The following is a 12,258-nucleotide window of genomic DNA, read 5'->3' as shown; positions in this document are numbered from 1 at the left end:
GCACCGAGCTGGCAGCTGCATCCATCCACCCATGTCCCGACTCACTGAAACAAAAGAAAATTAACTGGGAGCGACAGTGACTGTCGGCATCAAGGGCTTTTCTGGGTCAGGGGATGGTAATTGCAGGGCATGTGGAAGGGAAGAGCGGGTGTGTGTGTGGCTGTGAATGTCCTGGGGGAGGCGCGTGGTGATGGGAACCATGTGGGTCGGCTGGGGAGAAAAGACAGAGCAGGAATGAGTGGCTTAGAGCCCGTTTGCTTAGCTGAGACACAGTTTATTGAGGGATAATGCAGAGCTGAGCTGGAGCGGAAGCCCCTGGGCTGCGCTTCACACCAGTAAGGACGTCAAAACATTCAGATTAGCCAGCACGCTCGCCAGGCGGGGCCTGCGGAAGGGCCAGTGGCAGGGGGCTGTTGTTGGCCAGGCAATCTGTCTTCTCCAGCGGAGCCGGCACAAAGCTCTGTCTGCCAAAGAACCTTGCAGCAGCCTGTTCAGGGGCTGCTTTAAACTGGCTAGGGGTCGGGGAGGGCGGCGAGCAGGGTGGCTGGAGACTCTCTGATTTCCATCTCCCTGGCAGTTTCCGATCCCTGGTGGTAAATAGACTCAGGGAGGATTGTGCAGGGGTGGGCAGGACTGGCCAGGGTGCAGGGCAGGGAAGGTGCCAGCCCAGCGCAGCTGCTCATTCTAGTTGCAGGTAGAAGCCCTGGCAGGGGCTATGGGCAGGAGGGTCTCTCTAGACTCGGTCGCGGGAAAGGGAGAAGACGTTCAGCTCTTTGGATTTCCAGCCCTTCTGCATCGGGATGGATGAAGCATCAGGCCTTTACTGAGAGACACTGGGGCCTGCTTCTCCCAGGGCAGTCTGGGGGCTCGTCAGTCAATTCCACTCATCACTCTGAGCCATGAGATTGTGCCATTAATCATAGGCTGTCAGGATTGGAAGGAACCTCAGGAGGGATCTAGTCCAACCCCCGGCTCAAAACAGGACCAATCCCCAGACAGAGTTTTACCTCAGTTCCCCAAATGGCCCCCTCAAGGATTGAACTCACAAGCCTGGGTTTAGCAGGCCAATGCTCAAACCACTGGCTCCCACCTCGGTGGTTTGAACCTTGGAAGGGCTGACAGAACTGTCTGCGCTCCGCAGTTTATAGGAGGCCATGGTACAGGACTCAAGTTAGCCCCTTGCTCAGTCTGGCTCTACTTGGGAAACTGGTGGGCTCCTTGAATTCAGGAAACTATGCTGAGGGGCCACAGCCTTGCTGCTCCAGTCCTTGCTCAGTGCCACCTTTCCAGCCTCTTAGAGCGGCTTCAGAATGACTCATGCCACACTCGTAAGGTCGAGCACCTTCCATCCAAGGATCTCAAAGCACTTCACCGCGGTGCGTCAATATCGTTCTTTGAGGAACCCACGCCGACTGGATTTCCTCCTCAGCTCCCTAGTGCGAAACTGACGGGAGACCCCTGGTTCTCCAAGCCCCCCCCGCCCCACCAGCGCCTCAGTACCCCCTTCTAGAACAGTCCACTTCCAGAACTTTCTGCCAGGGGCCAGCTGTGGAGCGGTGTCACCGCCTCCCCAAGGTGGACTTCAGATTGGACGGTTTCTACATCCTCGGAGTTCCCCTCTCCCCCTGGAGCAGTTCCTTGCAGCACCAGTTTCTCTTCATGCTTTTAGCAGCGGGCCCGATGCCACCTTTGGCTTGTCGACACCTCTGCAAGTGAGGGGTTTCTGGCTGCCCCAGCTCGTGTGGGTCAGTGACACTGGCGTGACATGGGGCACACGGTTACCAACTCCCTCAGTGCAGTGCGCACTGAACCCAGGTTCTGTGGATGGAGTCATGGGGGGGCCTGATCTAGGCTGGCTGGGGGTCTGTGTCCTACTGAAAGGAGGTTTTCAGCACCCTCCTTTAACAACCATTGCTTATGATGCAAGCCGGTGCTCTAATTGGTGCTAACAGGAGGGAATCTGTTTCTTTCTGCATTCCTGCTACTCCCTCCTGGTGAAAACCTTGTTTTGTCCCCACCTGGAGGGCCGTATGGCTGCCCAGCTGTTGGCACATGTTGTTCCTGCCTCCTGTTGTGGATGGAGGATCTGGGAAGTCCCCGCGATTCCCCTGCATCATGCATGAAACTGCCTCATACAGTTCTGGTTCCTTTCGTCGGGGGACCGGTGGGTTTGTGGAGATTCCTCTGCCCCTCCCCAAGCTACACGGAGCAGGAATCCAGCCAATAGGCTGGGATAATTGCTCTACCCATAATCCTGCTTCGCAGCTCACGGGGCTGGAATCCCCCTTACCCACCCACCTCCCCTCACAGTGGGGTGACAGGGGAACATTTCAAGCTCTGTGCCTTTCTTGGTGACCTTGTCAGTATTTTGAGGACGTCTATGACCCTTGGAGTTTGAGGGGCTCTTTGGCGCACTGCTCCAGGGCGGTGATGAGGGTGGTGTGGCGGTATTGACGCTAGGGGCTGGGCTGTCCTTGTCCTTCCCAGGGCTAGAAATCCTGGAGAGTTGGCAGGGTCCTTGCCTGTCTCATGCTAGTGGGTCACAACCTAAGAGTAGGAACCCAGTCACTATGGGGTCTTCAGAGAAGCAGGACGCCAGGGAAGCGATTATCCCTGGGGGAAGCCAAAGCACAGATGGGTTGTGAGCCCACACAGTCACCCTGAGCTGAAGGTTTCAGAGTAGCAGCCGTGTTAGTCTGTATCCGCAAAAAGAACAGGAGTACTTGTGGCACCTTAGAGACTAACAAATTTATTTCAGCATGAACTCTCGTGAGCTACAGCCCACTTCTTTGGATGCATAGAATGGAACAAGGTGCCACAAGTACTCCTGTTATTTTTCCTGAGCTGAAGGGCCACCATGAATCAGGGACTGTTGGTCAGAGACCCCAGCCCTTCTCTCCAGGCCTGTCCCTAGACTCTGTGTCATGGGAGGGGTGCGTTCTGCATCGCACCTCCCCACAGACGCCTGTGGCTGACATACCAGGCACACGGGCGGAGGATGGTTTTGTCCCACATGCCTGGCCCGTTAGTTCTTTCCTAGTGGTCGTGCTGACCTCTCCAAGCCTGGCAGCCTCCCCTCTGCTGTCCCGGTGCCCTGCCTGGGGATTCTCCCTCCCATCTTCCTGGTAGGTCACATCTCCCCCAGCCCATCCCGAAGCGGCTGAATGCTGAACAGTGAAGCCCTCAATTTCCCATTACAGCCCCAGATCTTGTTTTTTCTCCTTTAAAGAGGGAATCATTTCGTTCTCCAGCCATCGCCCCCTCCAATCTGTGTGAAATGGGGGGGGGGGGGTGACGACAGTTGTTCCCATGGGTACGTTCCAGCCTCTCCTGTGGTTTCCATGGTAGCCATTCAGGAGGTTGGAAAGTTTCCTCATCCCCCCCAGTCGGGTGTCAATAGCCTGGAAATGGGGACTGAGCAGGGACAAGGCCAGTCGGGGCCATTGTTCCTCCCTCCACTCGGCTGGAGAAGCCGAGCGAAGTTCTGGCAGAGGGATTCTGTGCAGACGGAGCGGGATGAGGAGCAGGGAGGTGTCAAGACCTGTTAGCTGGGCGCAGTTAACCCGAGGGTGGGCCACCCCCAGCTAATGCCTTGTTAAGTGCCAGGTGCCCCATTCTGTTTAGAACTGTGCTCGTTTAAAGCACCTTTGCTAAAATGCCTGTTTCCCTCATCCAGCCGTGGCCTAAATCATGAACGCGTCACGTTCTGTTCCTAAGCGAGTGCTTTACAGCAGTGTACGGAGAGAGCGTACAGAGGGCACCACGTGAGGCAGCTCACAGGACTGGGGGTCCCCGCCCGCAGTGTCAGGGCACTGCTTTGACGAAGCGTGCAGCCCCAGGAGTCCCAGGGCACCGCTGTGGGCATGGAAGATGTGGCTGGCACGGTTTTTGAGGAAGCTCACGGCAATAGCCACAGGGTCTGTTTCTATGCACCTCCATCCCTGGATATGTGATCCTGCATCCCCTGCTCCTGTCAGGCGGCAACCTCCCGAGGGTCTGGATTCCAGCAGCATGGCACCATGGTCTATCCCTACGACCTACCCACCCCTTTGCACCTGCTAAGCAGCCAGAAGGACCTAATAAGCCTGGAGGAGCAGCCCACTGCAGATGAGCAGCAACCCCAGTTCTGGACGCTCCCAGCTAGAGCCGTTGCAGCTGCACGCAGGGATGAGCCTCTCCCTGGCCGCACCATAAACCCCGGCCTGGCCGATCGCTTGGAAACAGAGGGAAAAGAGAAAGCGAAGTCTGGCGAGACATTGGGCCTAGCTGGCTAATCAGCTCCCTCTTCGCTGGCTCCTGAGGGGAGCTGAATGGGGCTAGACCCAGAGAACCCCCCCCTCCAATACACAGGCTGCAGAGAGATTCCCTCAGGGCTCATCAGCCAGCCTGGCATACAATCGTTAAATGGGCCTGACCCCTCCCCATACCTCCCTCCCCTTTTCTGCCTCTGGGCCAGAGCCTGCCGCTGACTTTGTGGCCCTGGATTTTCATTTGCCGGGCAGCTAAAGAGCAAACTTAACATTGGACCTCCAGGCTCAGCTAATTGCAGGTCTTTTGATCTAGAGTCAGCCGCCTGGCTCAGTGCAGGGGCTGGGGGAGGGGGCGTCTGTGTTACTCTGACACTTCTCCTGCTTCCTGAGATCAGGCTCCAGAGCATCCTTGGCTGCAGTTCAGGGGCCAGCATTGTGTCTGCCAAGGAAACAGTGTGGGGGAAGAAATCGCTCATTGGAGGTTGTGTCTCTGGGCTAATGTATTTGCATGTATTTGCAGCCCACTGATGGGGGAATTCCATTCCGTGTGTGTGTGTGTGTGTGTGTGTGTGTGTGTGTGTGTGTGACGGCCCACTGATGGGGGAAATGGGGGAATTCCACTCCTCTCTGTGTTTGTGCATGAGTGTACTGGAGCAGGATCACACACACCAGGTGAGCTGGAGGGGAGTGAAAGAACAGACCGGCTTTCTCAGTTGACAGGAGACAGCCCCCTTGTCTGGCGTGATGCCAGGAATTCTGGTCAAACTTTAATTATAAATCCAAAGACTGGCGTCTGGGAAAGGCGGCCGAGCACGAGAGGTGAAAGCCCTGGAAGAACTCGGCAGCGTCTTTGATCACCTGTGGTTTTCCCTGTTGTCGGGAGCGTGTCAGAGCAAGGGCTCGTGCACTGCCAAGGATGAGTGAGACTGTACAACCACCATGATCAAAAGCCCATTCCAGCCAGCCGTGGCTAAGCACACCCCATTCATTCACACAGCACCTCTGTGGGCTGCATTGCGTGCTGGATTAGATGGGAAAATCATGGATGGCCTGGGATGCTGGATTTCTCTCCAGGGACACCTGGAGCCCCAGCAACTCTAGCAAACTCTCTCAGTGCTGCTCGTTTTTCTGCTGCCTGCTGCTGGAAACAGCTGAACGTCTGGTGAAGGTCAGAAGAACCTGTTTTCAGCACCACTGCACAAAGCATTATTGAGAGATGGTTCCACCATCATGGATGAAGCTCCTCTGGCTTCAAACGCATTGAACCACAATTGCTTTGCACCTCAATCCTGATCTGCAGCTTCCCTGGCTATTCCAGCCCTCAGGCCCTCCTCCTAGCGTCTCTGTTGCAATACAGCTCTCAGCCTGTTTCTCCCCCATCCTGAGCTCTTCCTGGGCAAAGGCAACGGTGCACTGAACTGTGAGTGGTTTGGAGTCCTCAGTCCAAAACCTACTGGGTCACAATGGTGCGGCATCATCTCCCCATGTCACAGCGTTGGTGTTAGGGTGCAAAGACCAGTCCCATTTAAACCAGGGGGTATTAACCATGCCCCTGGGCTTGAGAGGAACTCAGGAGCTCTCCTCCCTACTCCAATCGGACTACTGCTACCAAGGAGAGCTGTGGGCACCAGAACAGGGGAGGGCAGGAGACCATGGCCCTCCCACTTTTCACCAGCTTAAGGAGTGCAGGCAATGTGGGAGTGGGGCCTTGTGGGGAGGGATGGTGTGGGTGGGTGAGGCCATGGTTAAGGCATCAGTGCTGCCCCCCCCACACTTTTAGGGACCTTCTGCCACTCCTGGGTCCATTGCTGGGTGTCCTAAACAGCGGGGCCTCTCCTCATCCATGCTGTAGCATTCCTTACCAGGCTCTTAGTTGCAGAAGGGAACAGCACCCGGGGACCAGTGCCTGGCCCGCGGCCGGCTACCAGGTACATTTTGGCATTGTCACAAAGGTCCAAGTCAGTCCCTTCTGGTGTTCTTCACAAGAGCAAAGTGACAACGCCCAGCACGCACTAGGGTGCCCTGGAAGGCGCTTGCGGGGACTGGACAGAGCAGAGAGGAATAAAAACTGGGGTGATGGGCAGGCTTTGAATCTGCTTGAATGGAATCTGCTCTCCTGCTATGGACTGTCACTAAATACAGCCAAAGCACAGCACTCCCCTCCTTCCTTCCTTCCAATCCAACTTTCTGCTCCTCCCTTCCCTGCCAGCCCCTTTCTCCTCCCCCTTCCTTCTTCCAAAAATCAAATCAAAATGCTCTATATTCTTGGCTCCATCAAGGACAGTCTGCTTGGACACCGCCCAAGTCAAGCCAGGCCAGGGCTTCCTATTGGACTAAACAACGTTGCAGTCTTTGTAGCCTTTTGTAGCCTTCTAGATGGAGGGCAGGATGAGGCCGAGAGGTGCTGTTCCGGTTGTCTCGTGCCATTCTCCTAGGGCCACACAGATCTTTTTCCACCTCACTTTGTAATGGAAAGTCTCTTAAATCCTCAGCGCTACCATCTCCCACTCCTTGGGCCCTTGGACGATGGAGTAAAAAAACGCCTCTTGGTTCTGATGCCTTGTGTCACACTGGTCTTTCCTCTTGAGAGTTTGATGGTCCCATCTGGTCTTAAAGTCTGAGTTCCCCCACTCTGCTTTGATCTCCTATTCTCAGTTGGCGATCAGGGATTCTATGTTTGACAAGGGCCTGTCTCTGTTTTGTATACTTTACTGTAACAGGGTAGTTTGCAGGTCTGTAAACAGAACCTGGATCTCATGATTAGATTTTTTTCCAGGCTGATTGTTTTACCTGGTGACTGTTTTGTCTCGCTAGGCTTCTGTCTTTGTTTGCTTGTTGGGTGGGGCTGTTTGCTCTACTGGCCTGGAGGTTGACAGTAGGAAAGCCTAGGAGCACTGTTTTGTATGAACAGGGAGTGCATTTGTCTAGCATTAATTTTTGATCCTCTAGTGCTTTGTGATTTGGGTTGGAGTTGGCACCACCAGATTTTTTGCACTGTACATTGCTAATCCAGGGGTCTCAACCAAGTTCTCCTGGGGTTTGCAGAATCCTGATGTCTGCCTAGACTGCAGGTTTGTCTTGTTCAGGATAGCCTGCTCAATAGACTTGAGGTGTGCAGTGTCTGATCTTGGGTGGGATTATGTTATAAACCTCCTCCAAAGTATAATCCCAGGTTGTTGCTGTCATGGTGTAGAAAACACACAGTGCTTTTCTCTTGGACTGTTCTCATGGCCACTCTGAAGCTGTGAGGTGGAGGGATGCAGAGTCACTCTGCAGCCTAGCTCTGCTCCTGTGAAGGTCCTTTGATTTTTGTTTGAGGGCTTGACCTGTTGCTGTTCTTTTCCATGTTGTCTCCTGGGGCCCGTGTGCTTCAGCTCATCTCCAGCAGGAGGCGCCATGCTCAGTGGGTAACAACACAATTAAGTCATCTGCCTAGAGGCGACAATCCCGGATTTGGGGCGCAGACGGGGATAGCACAAGCCTGTCACCGCTGGATGCACTAGAGGGGTGAGGAAGAAGCTGCGGCCCTGCTCTTCTCCCCTCTCTTGTTTGAAGAGGCTGGTTTGCACAAGGTCTGTTTACATCCTGCCATGGACAGGCGGGGACACGGATTGCAGGCCTTCAGAGCCTGGCAGCCCTACACATCCGCCTTCACCCTGTTTCCTTGTCCTTCGCTTTTGTTTTCTGGGTGCTCCTTAATAAGTGTCTCTGGGCCATAGGTGTCCTGGCCTGCCGTCACTTCTGTAGTTACTCGGGTCCACGGTGACCCTTTCCCCGTGTAACCGCTCCCCCGAGGTGGGTCCAGAGAAGTGTCTAACTTGGACCTGCCTTGTCTCGGGCTGTGCCAGCCTTCCAGGCTGCAGCGCTGGCGGGTTTGACTTTCTGCAGGTTTGTTGTTCCCTGCCCCATCCCCCACCTTTCTCCCCTCCCCCTTACACCCCAGCTCTGTCCCCCTTCTGGGCCCCAGTCACTGTCCCCCTTCCCGACTCCAGGGAGCCCCATCCTTGAGCTGGCGCTGGGAGAGGAGCAGCTCTCTGCTGCTCACTAGTGCCAGGAGCTGGAACTCCCAGCTGGCAGGGATTTGGGTTGCAGCGAGTCCTTTCACACATCTGCAGGGCAGCCTTTCCTCACACACCCCAAAAGGATCACCAGGAGCTAACTCTTTTGGGGTGGGGGCTCCTGGGAGCTAATCCTGAAAGCTCCGGGCACGCAGTGTCGCGAGGATCCCCAGTGGCGGCTCTGGGGGGAGTCACGAGCCCCGTTCTGGGAGCAGCTGCGATGGATGTTACCGTGGCGCCTGCATCCGAAAGCCCTTCCTGTCGTCGAGCCGATCCAGCTGCATTTGTACTTAGTGATGGGACCACGCGGCTGAGGACGGGCCATTTATTTCCAGCTCTCAGAGCAGCCATCTGGTCTGGCCTGTGAGATGATGGAAAGTCGAGGTCCCGGCTACTTGTGGCCATGACAGAGCCCATTGCACTTCTCACACGCAGAATGGGGTGTGCCTTGGCCTGAGACCCTCTGCGTCCCACACTGCCCTCTGCTTTCCCCAATGGCTGCGGGGTGGGGACAGGGGGAGGTCGCCGGACACTGGTAAACATCTGCATGTTCCCTGCCACGCGGGTTGATGATGTGATCTTACCTGCCTACTGGCGAGGAGCATGCGTGCTGGTAGTTGCTGGCTGTCCCTGCCCACTGGCCCGTTTGTTTTGCCTGTGGAGCCCTGCTGGCCCCCTGCCTGTGTCTCTCGCCCTCTCTCTGGGTCTCCCACTGGCCCCATGGCTGCGCTCACATGCCCTCTGCTCTCCCTCAGCGACGGCAGCCTCAGGCCAGCCTTAGTTCCATACTGTCCCTACGGGGCCCTGATTGGCAGCTGCCCTCCAGCGGGCAAGGGCACCGTCACAGAGACAGGTTGGGGGCCAGCGGGGGGGCTGGCTCCTAAGCTGCATGGAGTTGAATTCGAGGCCTGTCTGCAGGAGGGGTGACTCCAGGACAAGAACCCTTTGCAGCACTTGGCTTAGTGCAGCTCCCAGGCCCCGGGGGCCATTCTGGTGGGATGAGGGTTGGAGGGAGGTGGGGGGTCACACACCCCACCAGCTGCATGTTCCCTAACCTGCAGCCCAATGCAAATTACAGGCAGCTTTGGAGACAAGGGGATGCCAAGGTGCTGGGTGGGGGGAAGGACTGGAGAGAGCCCCCCCACCCCCAGGGTGGGACATGGGGGACGTGCTCCCTTCATTTCCCCTCCCTGTGGGCCCCCATCTGCCAAGGCCTGCTCTTGGGAGGCCCTGGCAGGCCTGCATGTCCTGGGCGGACTCTGGGGTGGCACGTCCGAGGGCTGAAGGGTGTGTGGGGGAGGTAGCCCAATGTGGGGGCGGCTGCGGGGGGGGGGGCACTGCTGCTTTACTCTAGGCATTTTTAATTACCCTGGAAATAAATCACCACTCAGCTGTTGCTGTGGAAACAGCCGATGGCTTGGCTTTGCTGCATCCCTCAGCCGCTCTGTTTCATTAACCTCCCAGAAGCCACAGGCAGCTCTTGGGAGAGCGGAGGGCATGTGAGCGCTGCCATGGGGCAGGGGGGAGACTGCCCTATGGGGTGGAGTCAGAGGGGGGAGGCGCCATGATGAACATGGAGACTGAATCACACCGGCTGAGCCTGCCCCTGGGCTAGCGCTCGGCCGGCCGAACAAGCAGCGAGATCTGGGTGGAACCTCTGTATAACCCTTGGGCCAGGCAGGGGCTAGCCCTGTTGGGCAAGGGCGTGAAGCAGGGGGCCCTGAGGGACAGAACGGTGCTGGCAGGAGCCCCACGGGCAGACGCAGTTACACTAGTATGTTCGAGCTTGTTTCTCTGGCAGGGAGGGGCAGTTTTGCCAGCACAAGCTGTGGCCATGCTGGGACTGCTTCGCCAGGCTCAAAGTGCTCCATGCACCAGCCTGGCCAGAGCAACGAGGCCTGGGGTAGCTGTCTAGGGCGAGACCTGCTTGTGCCTATGAGTGTCAGTGAAGTGAAGGCAAAGGGTCAGGGCTGGAGATACACCCCTCAGCTTCCCTGGGTTTGCAGATGGAACTGGGGCAGGGGGGTGGGGGGCTGTGAAAAGCCAGTTCTGCAGGTGCCTGCCCTGCCCTGCCCAGCTGGCTCCCATCACGGAGGACTGTTCTTCTCCGTGGAATAAACACGGCTATTAAATATTTAATCTCTGGGCTAAGACCTTTCTTAATTCATTTGCAATAATCTTGCTGGCACAGATGGTGCTCGGGTGGCCTAGATAGCCAGCGGGCGCCCTCGGAGCTGCAGCAAGAGCGAAGCATGCTGGGGCCAGTGGCTGGAGCACCTGCAATACCCCCTCCCCCGCCGTGGGTCACTGGCTGCCCAAAGCGTCACCTCCCCTCCCTGTCACGTTCCAGCAGCCAGGGAGGAATCATACCAGGCCAGGGACTGCAGAGCCCAGCTGGGCTCTGTGGCCTCACCTGCCTTGGGCATTGGCTTACTGCTCAAACTCCTGTAGGAGCACAAGGGGGAACAGGCATGTCCGGGGGCCACAGGGTTTACCCCACTATCTCAGCTAGCTGGCCCTGAGCAGGGGAGGAACAGTGATAAAGCGGCCAGGCCCTTCCCACCCACCTAGGACAGCCGCCCTTGGGGAAATGGTGAGTAAATTGCTGGCAGATGCTCAGTTCTTCTTCGAGTGATTGCTCATATCCATTCCAGTTAGGTGTGCACGCCGTGTGTGCACGTTCGTCGGAAACTTTTTACCCTAGCAACTCCAGTGGGCCGGCAGGTCGCCCCCTAGAGTGGCGCCGCCATGGCGCCTGATATATACCCCTGCCAGCCCACCCGCTCCTCAGTTCCTTCTTACCGCCGTGTCGGTCGTTGGAACTGTGGAGCGCGGCATAGCTGTCCTCCACGTCCCTAGCTCTCCTTGTTCTACTGTTTATAGTTGTAGTTAGTAGTTAAGTGTAGTTAGTTAAGTAGTAATATAGTAAATAGTGTAAATAATATTTGTAAATATTTGTTAGCCGGTTTGGGCCGTAGCCCTTCCCGGCACCTGGCACCGGGCTCATGCCTGGTTCGCCGGGCTTCAAGCAATGTGCGGCCTGTAAGAAGCCAATGCCGACCAGCGACCCCCATGACGCATGCCTAAAGTGCCTGGGGGAATCGCACATATCGGACAAGTGCCGCATTTGTAAGGCTTTTAAGCCTAGAACAAAGAAGGAGAGAGACCAGAGACTTATGACTCTCCTCATGGAAGCAGCACTCGACCCGGCAGCTTCGCAGATCGTCACCTCGACACCGGCACCGGATCGCGCCGGCACTGGAAAGACTCCCCGGCACCGACCTTCCCCGGCACCGGGTCCAGAAGCAAGGCCCTCGAAGTCTGCAACTCCATCCAGGCAGACTTGAGTAGAGCGCCCGGCACCTACATCTGCCGCGGCGCTACCGACAGGGATCCCATCAACTCCGGGCCCGGAGGGTCCGTCGAGTCCGGTTCTGCCAAGCTCCCCCATAAGATCTGGGGTTGAGCTATTGGTCCCATCGACGCCGGAGACCTTCGCCTCAGCACGGGACCTCATTGCCCTGACTGAGCCAACTCAGCCTCCACCCCCGGTACCTCCGGTGCGGGTGGCGTCCAGAGGCAAACCAATGATGAGAGCGCCGTCTCGGGACTCACGCTCGCTGTCGAGGTCCCGGCACCGTGGTCGCTCAAGATCCCACCGCCGCTCGCAGTCCCGGCACCGCTCACCTCGGCGGTACCTGTCGTACTCGCAGCACCGATCGGCCTCCAGACGGTCCCGGTCTGGTTCCAGCCACCGATACCGGCACCGGGACTCTGGGAGCCATTCCCGCTGTCGATCAGCGCCCTGGTCGACCTCCCGGCACCGAGCTGGTGGCAGGTCCCGGTCCCGGTCGACCTCCCGGCACCGCGTCGGTGGCAGGTCCCGGTCCCGATCCCGGCACTGAGTCAGCGGCCGGTACCGGTCCCGATCCCTGCACCGAGTCCAAGAC

Source organism: Gopherus flavomarginatus, chromosome 22, assembly GCF_025201925.1.
Source record: "Gopherus flavomarginatus isolate rGopFla2 chromosome 22, rGopFla2.mat.asm, whole genome shotgun sequence".
NCBI classification, from domain to species: Eukaryota; Metazoa; Chordata; order Testudines; family Testudinidae; genus Gopherus; species Gopherus flavomarginatus.
The sequence above is the reverse complement of the archived record's forward strand: the minus strand, read 5'-3'. Positions refer to the sequence as shown.